Source organism: Chiroxiphia lanceolata, chromosome 7 (assembly GCF_009829145.1).
Source record: "Chiroxiphia lanceolata isolate bChiLan1 chromosome 7, bChiLan1.pri, whole genome shotgun sequence".
Classification (NCBI taxonomy): Eukaryota; Metazoa; Chordata; class Aves; order Passeriformes; family Pipridae; genus Chiroxiphia; species Chiroxiphia lanceolata.
Genome location: NC_045643.1, coordinates 4,898,537 through 4,917,716, shown reverse-complemented (window position 1 = coordinate 4,917,716; position 19,180 = coordinate 4,898,537). Strand labels below are relative to the sequence as shown.

Here is a 19,180-nt window from a genome sequence, read left to right as displayed (position 1 = left end):
AAAATATTTGTACTCTAGCTGTGACGTTTATATGGGCTAAACAGTAATTAGAAAGTTTAATAAGCACCCAGTAAAGCTTCCCGAGCTGTTTTGCATTTCCTCACTCAGGTCAAATAAAATCTGTTGTCCTGTCTTCTAAAAGGAGTTCGACATTTCCAAAAACTCAGTAAGCTGTCAGGAAGACTACAGTGGGCAGAAATGGTAACTGCTTTGGGGAGGAAAAAACACTTTTCAAAGCTTACTTTTGTTTTAGTACTGAAGAGGCTTTGAGAAGCATTAAGGAGTTTTGAGAAGTCCTTTTACAAAATACACCTTTAAAGGCATGGCAAAAAAGAAATCCTGTAGGAGACGGAGCTCGCAGCCGTGCATCCCTCATGGGATGATCCTCACATTGGGGTGATGCAGAGCTCTGAGCTGCATCTTCCTCACATTCCGTTCCTGACATCCTTCACAGCGCAGGAATTAAAGCAAGGGAGTCACATCAAGAAGAGGTGTACATCCACCCTTTGGAGTCCTGTTGAACTTTACCAAAAAACAACTAAACGAACTCCACCAAACCCCAACAAATAAATATTTCAACATTTCAATGAAAACAGAGCAAGTACCTGCTATTTCAAGTTAAGGAAACAATCTTGCCCTAGAACAAACAAGAAAATTAGCATTTGTACACACAGACTTATGTATCTGTTGGCTGTAGATAAGCTGCAGTGGGGCTGGAAGTTTCCCTAAACCATCTTTCTAAGAGCAACAGGGAAGCATAAGCTTGCAGAGGAAAGCAGGGACATTTCCTGAGTTGTGAGAATGACATTAGGAAAAGGGATCCATCGCACACCACCAAGGCAGGGGGGAGGAGGGGGCATTCTTGGAAAGGGACAAAATAGCTGTAAAGCTGTAGTGCTCTGAATTTTATAGTAGGTGGGAACTGAAGGTCTGTTTTCCCACGTTTAGGAGATCCATAAACAAGGAAGACTGGAGCATTAGCACAGTGCAGACAGAGTACTTGAGAGAGAACTGGGTTTATGTAGTTACAGGAAATACTCACATTGAAAGCTACAACAAACTTATTACTCACATATTGTAACGTACTCATACCTATATCTCTTCATTTAGATCCATCACTTTAAATTGTAGATGTAGCTACAGGTAAACAAGTAAATAAAATTTCACCCTAACATCAGATTTTTAGAAGTAAATATTTCAAGCAAAATTCTGAACAGCCTGTGCTCAGTATACTTCTTTTTTTGTGTGTATATCTGTTTTATGCTTTGAGGGTGAAGCTGTTCCAGCATCTCAATGCAGAATTCATCTGGAAAATGCTGGAGTGAAGTCATGTACTGGTTTTTCTCATCCTCTTTAGCTCCTGTTATTTGCCTGCATCATTTCATCTTAAGTTATAAGTATTAATGGGCCCATTGTATCTTCTATCTCCACTTAAATAGCCAAAATTCCAAACAATGGTTACATTAAAAAAAAAAGCCACTGGATAAATAAGGAAAGCTGTAGATCTTCAGCAACTGCTCAGTGTCAAGCTCCTTCTGCTGGGTGTCATTCCTCAGTACTGAGGGAAAAGTCCAAAAAAGCTCCATTGGCTGCTGCTGCCCTTGAGCCATCACACTGTTGTCTCAGGCTGTATTTTAAGATAAAGCAGGAAGAGGAACACACGTGTTGCTTTTACAACTCTCCTGTGCTTTGAAGGAAATCACTGACATCGAATCATAGTGATAGACCCCGTCACCCCACTGCTTTAGATAAACCCAGTTTTGTGTTTGCTGTAGGTTTTGGGTGAGGGGACACTCAAGGTTTTAATGCAGTGTCAGAAGCTCAAGAAAAGCTCTTTTGTGTGTGACTCTTAGCCTAGGAGAAAGTATTTCTTTCAGCTTCACTTGTAATACAAAGATATTGACAAATATATTGTACATTCATTCACTGTTTGTTTCAGATCCAGTTAAACTGCAGGATTTAGATGAGATATAGACTTTGGCAGGCCTCAGAAGATAATAATAACATATACAACAGATGTAAGGAAAACATTTTCATCACAAGGATGGTCAAACACTGGATCAGAGTACAGAATGTCCATCCTTGGAGATGTATAAAACTGCAGCAGACAAGCTCCTGAGCAGTCTGATCTAACCAGATATAGATGACTTCCAGAAGTCCCTTCAAACCCAAATTATTCTAAATTTCTATTCACTTTAGACATTGGTAGAACTTCCCAAAAACCATAACAGAAAGTTGTAGTCTGTCCAGCCAGTGATCCACAGGCTGCAGACCACCAGCACCCGCAGCTTCAGAGCAGCTGTTGCAGCCACATTGCCAGAGCTGTTCCACTTCTGTTCCACAACAAACAAGGGCCCTCTTCTTCCAGAAAGTAACTCACAGAATCCCTGTTGTCCTGGTTAGCCAGAAGTTTGTTTCCAGTCAGGTTTCTGTACTGCAGTTCTGCATCTGGTAAGACTGCAGCAGCTCATGGAGCTATTAAGGTCCTGAGAATGAGGAAAGGCCAAAATCATGGAATCACAGTATGCTTTGGGTTGGAAGGGACCTTAAAGATCATCTCTTCCCAACCCCCCTGCCATGGGCAGGGACACTAGACCAGGTTGCTCAGAGCCCCATCCAACCTGGCCTTGGACACCTCCAAATACAGGCTGTAAACTGCGTGTATCTGGGTTTTGAAGCGTTCTAAGACACCACCTACACAATCCAAGCCTTTCCTGTATTTTCTTTTAAAAACAATGGAGATAGAGGCATCCTATATTTAGGTGTAGAGGAACGAAGAAAAGAGGGACGGATGGTTACGAGAAACAGATAGCTACTTAGACATTGCTTAATTCCTCTTATATTTCCTCCAACAAGTTTTTTGCAATCTTAAGGGTTTCGCTACAAAATTAAATGACCCATACATAGAATACATAGAATTTCAGTAAGCATGACAAAAAGAACCAAAGGAGGAAAAAAATTGCCCAGGTGCTATTAGCAAGCAACCGGTTTGCTTTACCCTCCCTCTACAGCACTGCCTAGAGCAAAGCAGATGTAGAGTCTTTGCTGCAGCATGATAGATATCCAACACATCTTGGTTTCTTGCAGGCTTCACTTCCTTAGAGGATGAACTAAGTGCTAGCACTTATTCCTTTACATACCCCATTTCCTGCAAGTAAACAAGCCAAAATCACCCTAGATCTTCTCATGCCCGTAGCAGGATAGTTCCTGCATCTCTGTTTGGACATCATCACCTAAACACTCTTACTAAACTAAGTAACAGGATAATAAGTATAAAAGAGGTCAGAACTGCCATTTGAGATACCTCCCCAAGCCTACCTGGTAGAGCAGTTTGTAAAAGAAAATGTGCTTTGTGTCTGCAAATTTCTGAAGTCATCCTATTTTGATTCTCAAGAGTGGGGTTTCTGTGCTGTTTACAAGCTGCCAGTGGGAACATATCTGCATTATTTTTGAAAGAATGAAGGGAATGAAGAAAGAGAAGCTTTTTGGGTTTGGAACTTCCCAATTCATTGAACTGCTTAAAAATCCTTGGCTTCCAGTCAACTCCTGCTCTTGTGGTCAAACCAAGAAAGTGAAATTCAAGGTGTTAACTCATTTCTTACACAAATGTAATGACAACAATAATAGAAATTTCAAAATGAACCTCAAGTTAAAAAAGACGCTTAACTACATTTTTGTAGTGTTGGTCTTAAACACTGGTCAGTGCCACTGGACTCATAATTCCAATAAGAAAGAATATTTTGCGGTTTGCTCTGTCCCCAGCAGTAATCTGTCAGAAAGGTTACAATGCTAGAGCTTGGTAGGAAACATTTCTGTTAGCCAATAAATTTCTTCAAGACTACAAAAATTCCCCCTCAATGCTGGGACAAACCCCTGTTGCAAACTTTTATTCCCATGACAAACAACAAGGCAGGGAAAATCCTCTCTGGAGCACTGCTCCTATAGCAAGGCCTATGGGGTGAAGAGCATTCAACTTCAGCCTTTCTTCTCCCTTCCCTACCTCTTTCAACCCCTGCACGTCGTGAGCCAGAACTCTGCAGGCCTGATGAAATATTCCCATCTGGATGACTCAAACAGGATGATCTGGCCGTACTCCCACCGAGTTAGTCAAATAATACGGCTCTGACATCTTCTCTTGAGAATGAATCACACATGGAGGAACAGGCAGCCATTCAGATGTGGAAAAGGAAACACAAAGTTAGGCATTCTCCTTGAAAATCAGAGGAAAAGAGAAATTTGCCTCCTAACTAAGCCTTTAATTTGTAGTGTAACCCACAGTCTTTCCCTTGTATCTAAAGGGCAGAACTTTTAATGAGGTCACTTGGGAATGCATAGTTAGCATATTTTTAATCTCTATGCCTAAAAGATTTGTTTTCTTAACAAGTCCTCTCTCATCAACCTGATGTGCTACAGCCACAAAGATCAACTTATTTTCAAAGCACTTTGAGCCAGGGAGAGCCTCCGCACAAGTTACATCCAGGCCCTAGTCACCTTTCAAAATATAATTAAAAGAAGTGAGATAAACAGCATCTCATAAGCCTTTGAAAAATGTGATATACTTCTGTTTTATATGTTTATTTCTCCTCTGAAGAGAATACAACACAGAATGAATAGTTTAAATGCATTCTTCCAATATATTACTTAATTTGTTTAAAAAGTTGCATTTCTTTTATGTATCCTGTTGAAAAAATTTCGAGTAGGCAGAATCCATGAATGTTTCTGGTAGTTGCGAAGGGAGAAACCTGTGTCCTTTCTGTACATCTAAGAGTCAGAATATTCTCAGTATGGCAAACTTCATTTAAAACCAACCAAACCAACCAACCAAAAACCCACAAAAAAACCCCCACAGAACACAAATGGGGTACGGCATTAAAAAAACTTGTGCTGGGAACAACGTATTGGAAAACTCAACCCCAATATTCCAAGAATATCAAGAATGTCAAAAAGTGACAATTGTAATCAAGAAGACAAAGGAAGAATGTATCTTAACAGAAAGGGGTTTTACTTGGCTCATATGAAACTTACCTTGTAGCTCATGATCCCTAGCAAAGACATTTGGCATCCTGAGAAAAGCAAGCAAAGTGGCTCTGGATAAAATTGGAAACCTTGTATTGTCCCCTCTCTTTCACTAAAAAATGAATGTTATTGATGCTTTGCATTAAGCAGATAAAACAAAATTCTTGGCTCTAGGCACCACGGCTCACCCGAGAAATATCTAAGGCATTCTTAACTTTTTCACCTTATCCTTTCCTACTCTGCTCTGAATTTTAAAGAGCCTACAGACTAAAGATTTTATTTTTTTTGGCCTTTATAGGCATAAACGTGAACTTAAAGGTTTTCAATTTTACCAGATAGTCATTATCATCAGTTTTTGCTTGGCTCCTTGCCCACTTTACCTTATCCGACAATATATTTTATCACAGTCCTGTCAATGTATTTCTCCTACCACTAGGATGTACCACTTCAAAATTTAACCGACAGCAATTATAAACTAATCTGTGATTCTAATAAGAGCTCCTGTTGTTTATTTAGTTCCTTTAGACTCTCAACTGAAGCTCACCTGAGTAATGTGAGCTTTAAAGGACCTTGACTGCATCCTCTGGAATATGGTGGTGGTACCAATTGCAGTGGTACAATGACAACCATTTTAGAGAATTTAATACCCATTAGTTCCCAAAATAAATCCTCACAGTAATTTACCAATTTCCATGCTACCTATCCCTATTGATTCACTTCCACTCAAGTTTTCTCTGGAGGGAGAAAATAATTTTTTACTCTTTAATAGAAGCTATGGCCCAAGACCAAATTTTTTCATAATGATTTCAAATTGCCTTGATTTTTTTGAAGTTCAAGTTTATAATCATCTGAGCTGCTGCTAAACACACCAGGCAGAGATAGTCTTCCTTGGACCACTTGGCATTAATTTCCTGTACCAGTTTCACTGCACAGCCAATCTCAACTTTGCCCCCTATGGTGCACCTTACAAAACATCCAGTTTTCATCAGTTCATGCTAAATTAACATCCTTCTTTCCACTCTGCAGCTTAAGAGTCATCGTTCCTCTCATAATAAGACTTATACAACCAACGAGCTACTAACAGCAAACTCCTATGTGAAAACCGCCCGCACAACTCTTTAGCATCCACACATTCCTATCAGAAAACCTGACATTATTCCCAAGATTCCCACTCAAAAAACATCTGGAAACAAAGATCCGCTCTCCCAACAGCAGCTAAAACACCCCGATGATCAGTGCAGAGCTAAAACCAGGAGTGCATTATGATTTTGTTGGCATATGTTAATGCAGAGCTGGGTCTGAAAGTTGCTAAGGGTGCACTTCAACATTTCACATGACATTTGATGAAAAATCGGTATTTGCACCCAGGGTAGGGCAGATAGAGAGGCAGAACTTTTGCTTGCATTACCAACCTGCAGACCCCTACCCCAAGCAGAGTTTGGCCCTGAAAAGGCATGAGTACTGTTATTCAAGAGCAAATACAACATATTTGATTCAGAACTTCACAGCCACTCTCACAAAAGTAAGCAGAACCCTCAAATGAGAGCAAAGTCTTCAATTCACCCTGTTAGGTGGCCTGGCTCTGGTGCTCACATGCAGACCCTTTAACACTGAACACAGCTCTCACCGCAGAAGGTGAGAATTGCAGAAGTAGATTGGGGGGGGGGGAAATAGAACACCCCTCCCCCCAAAAAACAAACAAAAAAGCCCACCCCACACCACGAGACATTACACAGCTGTAGCCAAACCTGCTGCTTTTTATGAGACTAGAACTGGCATTTATTTCTGCGTAACTTTCAAGAGTTACATTAGCAAGCTTGCTAAAACATTTACGATTCCTCTACCAGAGGATTCTCATTCCTACAGCTCTTTGCCCCTGGTTAAAGCAGATGACCCAAACACATCATCAAAAGGCAAACAAACAGAAACTAATCAGTATATTCCATCCCAAGGTAAGACAATACTTTTCATGTTGTTGCAGCAGGTAAAGCCCAGCCATGCCATACCATTACATTTTACCAAACTCCTCTAATTACTCCTTATCTTTCCTGAGTACTGGGAGGGTCAGTAATGGGGCACAGCTGGTGGCATTTGATGTTACACTGCTCCCAGCAGCTGCAGCCCTGCCTTCACTTCGGGCACAGCTTTAATTAGTCATGATACTTTGGGAGTAATTACAGCTAGGAGTTGGTTTATTCTTTTTAAGAAATATTGACAGGCATATTCTTAGTGTGAAAAGGTTGTGAATATTACAGTTAACATGTTAAAAAAGAGTAGACAGGTAACCTAAAGAAAGCCCATGTTTCAGGAAGATTGAAAATTTTAATATCTATATTTGTGAGGAGTTTTACAGCCCAGGAGTTGATGTAAGGAGTTTGCAGGTTACTGATGAGGCAGCTCAACTCTTGCTGCTCATCATCGTACGATGCTACACAGGGAAATATCCTCAGTGAGGTCACCAGGGCTCATCCTTTTGTCCAAGAACAGTGCAGGCAGTGTGACATTGTGGGCCACAAAAATGGACTTCCAGAATGTAAATCCAGAGTTAAGAGTTTTCCATATCCCTCTGTGTTACAGGTTTGCAAGGTGGGGAAAGGCACAGCACCGGCCACCTAAACTCACACACAAAACATGGCTTTTTATAATATGTTGTAATTATTGGGACAGCCTGAAAATATTGAAAAATAGGCTCTGTTATCATTGCAGAGGCATGGAAACCACTTCCCACACTGAATAATCATCACCATTACCAACAATTTGTTATTTAACTGAGAATTTGAAGTATAGTCAAGATATTAGAACCAAACCCCTTCCTTTGGGGCAGAGCTGACTGTGACTGCCTTCTCTAAGGACATATCCTTCTGTGACCACATATATCGGTGTACAGGAGAACCTCCCACCTTGTTATTGCTCCAGCTTTTGTGGAGAGAGCAGGAAACCGCTGCCTACACTGAAGGTACCAAGCCCCGTGTGGGGCACAGATAAGTGAAACTCTTTAGAATGAATTACCTGTGTTTTATGGGTAGGTGTAAGGAGTTACAGGTTAACAGCACAGTGTTGGCACAAGCTAGCACACCTCATAAAATCTAAATTATAATCAAAAAGTAATGTAAATATTTTAGCAAACCGGTGTATATGTACTTTTAATACATTCAAGCTGAAAAAGCAAACTTTTTCCTTTATAACATACACTGTTAGTAAATAGCACTGAACACTGAGGAATAACCCTAAACTGACAGCTGGGAAGCCACTGTCTGAAACACCTTTCAGTCTGTCTGGGAAAACACGGGGTAATAATGGCAACCAGAAAGTAACCTTCACCCAGGAAAAGTATCCAATTTGCTGGCATTTCAATAGAACTCTCTCGTTTCCCAGTTATGGCTCAGAGGAAGGGGTTTGGTTGTAATACCTTGACCATACTTTAAATTCTGCTCTGCCTTGCCCAAATTTAGCCTCCAGCCTTCCACCCCTTTCCAGACTCCCATGGCTTTTCACCCTCCCACCCCTATTCGAATTCTCACCCCATTTCAGCCTCTGCTATTTTCTGGCCTCTACTTGCCCTCCAGCCTCCCACACCTCTTCAGCCTCCCATCATTTTTAGGGCTTCACATTTTATGGCCATATTTTGCTTTCCAGCCTCCCATCCTTTTTAAAACTTCCTCCTCTTTTTTACCTTTCCCTTCCCTCCAGACTTCCACCCTTTTCCACCCTCTCATTCCAATTTAGCCTCCTACCACTTTTCAGCCTCCACCTTTTTTTCTGGCCTCTACCCTCTTTTCAGCCTCCCATCCCTTTTGGACCTTTACTTTTTTCTGGCCTCTACTTGATCTCCAGCCTCCCCTGCCTTTTCAGCTTCCCACCTCTTTTCACCCACCCCTGCAACCCCCCCTTCCTTTTCACCTTACACATTTTTTGTCTCTATTTTTGGTGGAAGTTTTTTGTCTCCCCCATAATTGTGGCCTTCTGACCTTTTCAGCCTCTGCATTTCTTTTTGCCTCCCACCCTTTCTTGACCCTCTACTGTTTTGCAGTCTCTGTTTCTTTCTCTACTCATTTTTATTTCTCATTGACCTTTTTTTTTGGTTTTGCACTCCTTTTCAGCCTCTATTGTTTTTCTCTCCTTCTTACTCTCCGTTTTTTCTTTCCTTGTTTGATACTGCACTTCCTTTTCAGCCTACTTCTCATTTTTAGCCTCCATTTCTTTATCAGCCTTCCTTGTTTATTCCATTTCCACTTTTTTGCCCTCTACCTTCTTTACTGAGCCTCCTGCTCTTTTTCAGCTCTTTTTTGGCTCTCTATCCCTTTTGGGCCTCACCTTTATATTAAGACTCCACTGTGTTTAATGGTCTCCACTTATTCCTCAGACTCCTGCTGCTTTTCAGCCTTCCATCCTTCAGTGACCTTCACTCTCCGTCAGACTCCAGCTCACAAAAAGATTTCATTGGCATCCCACGGCACTTTAGCCTCCTGTAATAGGTTAGAAATTCAGGAGAATTTTTCAGGGGGTGGGGAGGAAGGGGGGAAGGGAGGTCATTAGCTTTACAAAGGATGTAGCCAGCCAAGTTACATTCCTCAGTAATGGCCCATCAGAGACTGGGGGGTGGCTGGCTCTGCTCGGAGAGGAGAGAGGCAGACTGCGGGGTTGGCGCTAGGAGGGAGACGGAGGTCTGCGTGCAGGCATTTGGGGAGAGGGACTGGGGGATCGGGTTTTCAGCTTCTCATCCTGGTCAGCTCGGACTGCTGGCTTCAATTTGCCTGGCTGTCTCGCTCCCCGGATCTGCTGTGCTTCATTGGAGAATTGCGTGCCCATGGGAGAGTGTAGCGGCGGAGTCCTTGCATAACAAGGAATAAGTACGCTCCTCATGCGGTGGTGTGGACAAAAAGCGTTTATTTCAAAATTCCCGGTCCTTATATCCCTACATACCACGTGACTTTCTTAACCAATCAGTTTACTAACTCTAGGGCATGCTCTCTTGGCTCTGGACCTGGGCACATCCTCTGTGCCTTTAGACATGCCTCTACACATCCCCTCTTTTAATTATGTTAAGAAGTCACCAAAACAGTATGAACAGAGATGCAAAAAACAATGCAAACAACAATTTTAACAGTCAGGACATTATAAACTACTAAGCTTCGCAGTGATCCCGCACATTGCTTTGCTCAGTTTCTTAATTCTAATGTAAACCTTTTTAAAACTTTCTTATATTCCTATAGGGTAGTGCAACTTGGATGGAAAACTTTATTAACTTAGGGGTCTTATCTTAACTGTGTATAAACTATAACTTTTCTTAATCTGAGGGTTTTTATAACTGGGGAATTCAACTTTATTTAAGAAACAGGGTAATCTTAGCAAACTACAATTTCTTAAAAGCGACCTGTGGCTGAGGTAATGTCATTTGTGAGGTGTTTGTTTTTTATTATTTGACTAGTCAAACAACTATTTTCATTCATTCTCACATCTCATTCATCGGTGGCCACCGCACACTTGAACACACACGAACACACACACACACATTTCAGAGACTGCTTTGCACCACATTGGTCATTTCCTAATGTAAACTTGAAACATAACCTTAACTCTTTTCAAACTTCTGCGTTACTCTGGTTCCGGCTGCTGTGGTCACATATGTGAATAGGGTTTTACACACTCGGAAGAAACCTGCTTGAGTTCTTTTTTCTATATCTGCATAGGCATAGCTTTCTCTCCATGTCATAAATTCTAGGAATCTCGTCCGTTGTCCTGAAATCAAATCTTACTATGATTAGTAGCTTAGGAGAAACAAACGCCTGAGGTGTGTGCTGCTTTTCAGATCTGTTTCTTTCAGCACTGTCACAACTCAAAAATTGATAACATACATAGCTTTTTACAGATGTTCTTGCAGGTTACACCGGTTCTCCCCCTTTTTGTTTAAACTTAGCATGTGTTTCAAAATGTGATTTTACTTTTGCTGTGTTACGGCTTAGTGTGAAATGCTTGTGACATGAGAATTTTCCTATCTGATAGGAAGTAGCTGGTTATTATTAATGTTAATCCATTTCAGTGTATCAATGTTGCTTAGCAACTAACTTGTTTTACACTTTTGTGTTTTGTCTAGTGGATGTAGTGGCAGTTATATTTTGTGGATGTATATCTATTTGCATGTACATTTCAATATGTCCAATTCAGATATGTATATATCTGTTTGCTAGATCTCACCTGCTATTAACCAGCTAGGGTTAGCTTTCTGACACGGCATTAGTATGATTTCCTGACAGTGGGGGTATACTTTGATGATGTAGTTTTTATTAATTGTTACTTTGAATGGTCTCTTAGAGAACCTGTATTCTGATGTAGTGAATGAGACAACTGCTTGCCTTAAAACTCTGGGTATAGTGTTAAACATTGCTGCTTTAGCAGCTTCTTAGTTACTGTCAGTTATTGTCTGTGGCATGTCAGGATGTGATTTTGTGTGCACTTGTATAGAATCATACCTTTTGTAACTCACAGGAACCAAACAGAACGCATTTCAAACAACCGGTAAGGGTTAACAAAATCTCAAGGAAATTAACTTTCAAGACAGGTTATCAACCTTATAGCAAAATAAACACAATCATAACATCAGAGTATTGTTCACAATTTTCCAAGGTAATACGAATGACAATCAGTTCCAGAACTATACAGAAGCTTGGTTCATGGCTGTAGTTTTCTTACTGATCAGTGGCAGGATTTATTCAAGTCATTGCAGCATTTTGTGTTTCTTAGATGCATGTGTGAAGGCCCTGGGGCCTTTCACTGGTTCAATTTTGCATTTGGTGTGGCCTTTAAAGGTAAATTGCTGATTTCTGCCACAATCTGTGCTTAAGGAGATGAATTAAAATATTACCACTAAAACTTGCCAGGGCATCTTAAGATCCGGCGTCCTCAGCAGTCATCCTATCCAAATTGTCTTTCAAAGCTGGAATGTTGGTAAAGGCAGGATCTCCTCCATCTAGTTTTCTCAGTCGTGCTCTGCCCTAAATGACAAGCTTGCAAATCTCTCATTAGCAACTTACACAGATTTAGTTGGTGGTATGACAGAAAAAGCTGTTCTAGAACCAACAGTGGGTTTCTCTCAGTTTGATCCCACTGAAACAAACTGCAATGCTTCATACCTGCTGGAAACAAAAACTAGGCAGATTTGCCTTTCAGAATCTCTGTTGTTCTGTTTGCTTTTTATCACCTTGGTATAATTCTCTAACACTTGGTTTGCCTCTGCAGCTAGCGATTTGTCAGACTTTAAGTTGGAGTTCTCCCTTAGCAACACAAAGAGAGGGTATAGGTCCCCTATGGTTATGGTTAAAACAGGTTTTAAGCAATTGGTAGTTCTCTAAGGCTTCTGCAACTCGTGTAAATACAAATGTTTTTTACCTCGAGCTGTGTCACCTGTGTAGAGTCTTTTTGCTGTGTTCTCCTGTCTCGGGCAAGTCCAGAGTTGTGGTTGTCAGATTCTTCCTGAAACAACCTGAAGATCTGTACCTTGGGCAGTTTTGGTTAAAGTAGCAGGAACAAATAGCAGTTCATTTCTAGTGGCCGTGGTTATTAATGTGTCCCCCGCATAATGATGTATTATGGTCGTTTGATACTTTATCAAGGTGTTTTGCATCCCCTCAGGAAGGGCAGCCCAGCAGTGACTTTGCATAGACTGTGCACTGTTTAACTTCTTTCTTGTCTTCTTCTCCTGTGCACTATTTCTAATATTTTCGAGCTCCCTAAACTAACTTCCCGTTTCTCAGACGCCACTGAGACCACAGATTATTGACGTCAAAGTTTTTTGTGGTAAAGGCTCCCGTCTCTGCAAAATCGAGACGATCCCGGAACCACCAGCTAATTTCTTGATACAAGACAGATATTATTTGCTTAATATAAGCTAAAATGTCCCGTTCGGGCTCCATATGTAGCGGCAGGGTCCTTGTATAACAAGGAATAAGTACGCTGCTCGTGCGGTGGTGTGGACAAAAAGCGTTTATTTCAAAATTCCCGGTCCTTATATCCCTACATACCACGTGACTTTCTTAACCAATCAGTTTACTAACTCTGGGGCATGCTCTCTTGGCTCTGTACCTGGGCACATCCTCTGTGCCTTTAGCCACGCCTCTACAGGAGAGAAGGGAGGAATTTTGAGACGCCGTCACCTGGGACAGCGGTGAGTCCCGTGGGAGTGGACTGCTTCCCTTCCCTTTTTTCCTCCCACTGAGGGAAGGGTCCCTCATTTCCTTCTCGGCTTCTCCCGCGGTCCGGGACCTCCCCCCACCCCCCCACCCCTCTCCCCGGGTGTTGACTGCTGGAGCCCAACAGCGCCCCCTACCGACCACGACAGAGAACTGCAGGCCCTGCACTTTCAGCGATCCAACAGCGCCCCCTGCAGGACACGATTAGTACTGCGCTAAAGGACAGAGATGTATTCATTCAGATCTCTTTCTTTCTTTTTTTTTCTAGGACTACTGTCTAGTTTTTTTGTGTTCTGTTACCTTTTTTGCCAACATACATATATCTTTTAATAAAGGGTTGTTATTTCTTCTGTTTTTTCCACACTTCCTCAATTAAAGCCCCTTAATTTTGAATTTACAATTGCTGAGAGAGAGGAGTTTGGTCTACCTTATAACTCATCCTCTTTAGCAAACATCCCAGTCTCTTCAGACTGAGACACCTCCCGACCCAGTTTCAGCCTCCACTGTTTTCTTGCCTCTATCTGCCCTCCAGCCTTCCACATCTCTTCAACCTCCCATCCTCTTTTCTGGCCTCTACTTCCCTTCCAGATGCCCACCCCTTTTCAGCCTCTCAAAAGAAGAAATGTGCTAAAACAGTGGACTGAGATGCAGCTGGCAAGTGCTAACATATCTTTTCTTTTTTATTTTCCTGCTTTTCCTCAAGTAGTGTGTTAAGAACGTCCTGTGCTGTGTTTTGTGCCCAAGAAGAACCTGACCACGTTGGGCAACGAGTTATCCATACTTAAATGTCAGCCAAAGAGCTCCTCAAACCATAAGATTTTAGGCTGCCCAATACTTCTCTTAATAATGAGCTCTCCATTGCCAATCCATAAGTCCTGAGATGAAATATTTAGGAAATGAATAGTTGCACCGCTTGAAGTATTAAATATCAGCCATTTGGGGACTGCAGTTGTTTTGTTCTGCTCTGGTTTCAGACACGAGTTGTTTGCAGGGGCAAAGCTAGGGAAGAATACTTTGTCCACCCACATAGGCAAGGAGAAGCCAGACCTTTCAGCATCTCCAGCACTTTCATTTCTTGACACTCTGGGATGGTGGGAGAAATCTGATGTTAAATCAGGAGGGCTGCCACAGGGTCAGCAATGTACCAAGAACTCTTGTGCATTTCAGTTTAAATTCTACAAAGATTGGGCAAATTTCCCTGTAACTGATAATCCACAGACCCTCTTGAAAGGGGATGTGAGGCAATGGGAGGAAGCAGGTGCCCCTGGTGCCCATCGGCCAGTGGCAGGAGGCTTGGCTCCAGCTGCAGGAACAATGAGCGGAAGAAAGGGAGATAAGCAGCCAGAAAACAGGGCACAGAGGAGCAGAAAGCCACAAGAAAGCAGAAAGGGAGAGCTGCAAGGAGAAAAGCAAGACCAGCATCCAGTGTCAAACAGAAGGGAAGCCCATAGCAGAAAGGAGGCCTTCAGGAAATTTCAGATGGTATGTCAGAGTGAGGGCACTGGGGTAAAGGCTCCATGAGGCCAGGGCAGAAGGAAAACACCACCAGCAGCAGGGAGCAGAGGGACTATGATCCTCTCTGTGAAGTCCCTGGGGCAATGGAGACTGGAGCATTTGTCATTTTGACAAACCTCCTAGAGGGAAACACTGGAACGACTGGGATTATGGATGTAAGACCTGGTGAACAATGTCCACTTTTGGATATTCAGTCTGAGACCAAAAAAAAAAAAAAGGTGGTGTAGATTTCCCTATCTCAGCAATGCAAAGAGAGGGCCAGAAGGAGCCACACAACCTGGGATGGAAACAGGTCCATATGGAGGACAAAGATATTCAATTTTCCCAATGGACCATATAGGATAAAGTGATCAAAATCTCTTCAGGTGTCCTATTTCAAACCCTAGATAACCACACACAAATCTTTATTATGGGAAGGTCAGATTTACTGTGTTAAACACTCAACATTTAGGAAGCCATGCTATTAGAGCTGTTGGTGACACGTGCATTCAGCCCCACTATTCACCTGTGACAGTCAGATGCTGTTATCCAGTAACAGTTATACAGTAACACATGACTTCTTCTGTGCTTTTCATAATTCCCCACCTGGCACAGGTGCACAGGGCAGAGCCACAAGTACTTTCTTTTCGCTGCTTTCATCCTGACATCCTTTTTCTATCCCTCCTCTGTCTCCCTTCATCATCCCTCATTAAAGCCTCCGAGCCCTGTAGTGTGTAAGGGGCCCAGAGCACCCCACCTGCCAGCAGGGGATTATTTCCGAGCCAATAATCTCTCCTGCATGACAAAGCTTAGCTGGGCTTCATGTAGGCATTTAGAGCACTGTGAAGGCAGTGGTGATGTGGTTTGCCACACCCAACCTGGGATGGCAGCAGCGGGCTCAGTCGGTGCTGAGATAGGGTCTTTCCCCTGGGTTTCCCTGCATAACCAAGGCTTGTTTGTAGTGAATTCCTGAGAGAGCAATTCATCCTGAGGATTTCCTACATCTGCCCTATTTTGTAACCAAAGAAAAGCTGCCCACCAAAACAGCTGCTGCTTCTAAGGTGGCTTCAGGTAATTCTGTATCTATACATGTTTCTCCTGAAAAATTGAGGGTGTACTGCATCATGTGAGGCAGCTCCAGGTTTGGAACATGGGCTGATGCTCTCCAGAGGTCAGGAAGTGTGGGAAGAGCCAGGCGCTAATTAACCCCGTGCTCAGGGGTGTGGGCTGCAATCTCCAGGGTGACAGGTCAGAGGGACGGGCAAATACATCTTGCCCCAGAACCCTACAGGGAACAAAACTTCTTTTTTTCCCCTTCTTCCCCCAAAATACAGAAAACAAGAACAGTTTGATGAAGAGGGTCAAGCCCAAGAACTTTTGCTGCTTATCTCGGTGTTAGTGGTGCTGTCAGTGACACTGCAGATGATGGAATCGCAGACAACGTTTTGGGCACACTGTGTTTTGGTGTCACCCTCCCTAATGCCATGGTGTGGGACCAGTCAGGAATGCATCTTATGCATAGGGCTCTGCTGTTTCTCCTCAGGAAATGGCTCATCTGCATCAAGAGAGCAATCAGCACCTGAGCCTGCTCCAGTGCTCCAACACCATTGATCAAAGTGAATAAGTATCAAATATCCTGTACCATGTTATGGAGGGAATGAAAATCCCTTTCCATGTATGACAGAAGGACTTATTAAGCTCTCTCCTGAAGGACAGGGAGTTGCTGGACTGTCTGACAGATGAAGCAAAGGACAATTTTTTTTCATTTTAAGTCCAGTGTGCCAGGGAGTGGGGAGGCAAGTCAGGGGTCCCAATTCCAAATGTTCTGTAAACTATCGGGACTACACTATAAGCAGACACAACCAGCTGGTACAGGATTGGGGTTATTTCATGTGAGGGAATACAAGCAATAGCATCCAGTAAATCTCTCCTGCACAGCTGGATTTAAGCCTTGCCAACTGCATTACTTCCCTAGCACATAATGTTCATTTGTTCATTCATTCTTACTATCCCATTGACTTTACTGCCTAATTTATAGTACACAAACCCTTCAAGGTATGGATTTTGGCATCTCATGGAATAGCAGCAGAGTGCAGCAGAAGCAGACAAGGGCACTGCCACTCCCCCAAAGCTGGGGACCCTCACAGCACTTCCCAGCAGCACTGGATTTGCCCATACTAGACAAAGTTCATCCCATCTTTGATAATAAGCTTGACTGATACTTCTCTCAGATTTGATACATCACAAAAAAGGCAAACAATGATTCCAGTTGAGTCCTATTATATAGTCTGTTTGATATCTTACTCTGTCTTTAAAATGCTGACACCTCACCCACCACTGCCACACCCCCTGAGGATCTCAATTTTGCATTTTCCTCCAAACAAAGGCTTTCTGAAAGCAGGAGCCCCTCCAGTTGCCTACTGTTACTGGCACTGACCCCCGTTCTGGAACCCTGATCAACCAAACTGTGCTCTTCTCATTGGCATCAATGTGAAAGTTGTTCTCACCCTATAGATCCTGATAATTACTGGTTTCAACAGAAGGAAGCATACACATAAATGATAATTCCGAGGCTGAAATCAAGCTCTGTAATTTTCATGCCCTTGCTAACATGTCCGGAGATTTATTAAAGCCATGAGTCAACCCCTGTCAGAAACCAGACATTGCTTGCAAAGAAGCAACTTGGGTGTTTATTCCTCCTGTCTCCTCATCTGCCAAGCTGCACCAGGGAAGGGTGCCTTCTGATAAGCAACATGTCAGGCTAATTATCCACAGAGATTTTAAGCTGCATATTTTCTCTCTGGACTAATCTAACCCAGCTATGGGAAAGGCATGGTTTTAATCAATCCTTCTATCCATCCCATGACACTAGGATACATGTGCATACATAGGTATGTGCATCACCCAGTAAATAACCACGGTGTACACCATTAACAAGCTGCCTGTCACATGCTGTTCTGTTTGCCTTTCTTTTACAGGCTTTTAGTGCTGCCTCCAAACAAACTAGTTCTGAAACGAAACAAGTCCAAAGCCCAATAATTAAATAGGGTTGTCAATGGGTTTCACAGGACTTGCTGCTTTAGTGATGATGCTCACCTTGCTGTACTTACTGTGACCACCACAGGCAGAGATCTGTATGCTGGCAGGGTAGCTGGAAAACATGGCAGGGTAGCATGAATGGGAAGTACCAAGTTCCAGTGTCCAAAATACACCACAGCAGTGTCTTCAAATGGGAACAGCTTTGTTGTTTAAATCATTCTTACTCTTCTAATTCAGCTTCCTCTCTTAAAGTCCTTGTGCAGCTCTAAGCCAGCCTGTGCAATGAGTGCCCTCCACACAGCAGGCAATGGCAGTGGGGCCCTCTGTATCCTGGGTGTATCCCCTCAGGAGGGCTGAGGGGCTTCGGTCACAGCTCTGTCACATTGTGGCATTCCCTGAGGATGTGGGCAAGAGTTTTTCCCGCTCCCTAAGTGGGCGGGAGAGCCAGGAGCAGGACAGAGACAAGCCGGGACCGGCTCTACCGTGCTGAGGTAAAATGAGGTAAAATGGCCGCCCTGAGGGCACAGGGAGCGGAACCAGTGCCGGGCCCACGACTCAGCCAGGCGAGCAGCCTGGGTGCACGTCCCCTGCAGCAAACTGTCAAACTTCAGTTTTAAAATCCATTGGTTTGGGGTTTTTTGCCCCTCACACTGTGCTTTTCCCATTGCTGAACCCATATGACGGTTCCTGGAGGTTCTTGCATCAGACCAACCTCATGGTCGACACATTTCCCTTTGCAGCACGAACGATTTTGGACAATGCAGACTTTAGGAACGTACTTGACTTTGTGTCTATGTAAATTAATAAAAGTGGAGAAACAAAAAACATTACAAATGGAGACAACATCACATTCCAAGAGGATATGTTTGAGAATACTGTGCTGAGGGCTGCACACTCATGCAGAACATGTTATATAGTGCATTTGTGAAGGTTTAATCTGTATGTATGGCCAGTCTTCGCGAACGAAGATTTGGGAAGGGTCTTTGCCCTTCAAGCCTGCGCAGTGGATTTTTTAGGTGAGACACAGCGTGCGCTGAGCTGAGCCCACCCTTTAATCCTAAGGTTCATCTGCCGGGGCCGAGCAAGCTTGGACGGTGGCAGTGAGGTCCTCAGGACGTAGGTTTGTTTAGAGTGACCTTCTCTTAGATGGATGGCCTTACAGGGCTAACGAGCTCCATCTACCCGGGGGACTCCTCTGACCGGGACCCGAACCCGGGCCGCGGCGGTGAAAGCGCCGCATCCTAACCACTAGACCACCAGAGGGCCCCAGGTTTAATCTAGGGTCACGTGAAAAATACACACAAAAGAGGGCAGAAAAGGATTTCCTGGGAAAAAGCAAGAAAGTAATATACAATTACATTAAACTTATAGGATCATAATTTAAATAACATCATTTAAAACACCAGGAGTAGTCTAGCTTGTCACAAAGCCCTCATAGATGTGTT

At 43.0% G+C, this 19,180-nt stretch overlaps 1 long non-coding RNA gene across 1 annotated transcript in view; it reads right to left on the bottom strand.

The window, feature by feature from the left end:
* LOC116789695 overlaps positions 1 to 18,247 on the bottom strand; it is a 32,774-nt gene extending 14,527 nt beyond the window's left edge. Inside the window, exon 1 of the long non-coding RNA XR_004358127.1 lies at positions 17,807 to 18,247. This is a non-coding gene — a long non-coding RNA (uncharacterized LOC116789695). The remainder of the gene's footprint in view (positions 1 to 17,806) is intronic.
* Between the last annotated feature and the right edge of the window lie 933 nt (positions 18,248 to 19,180).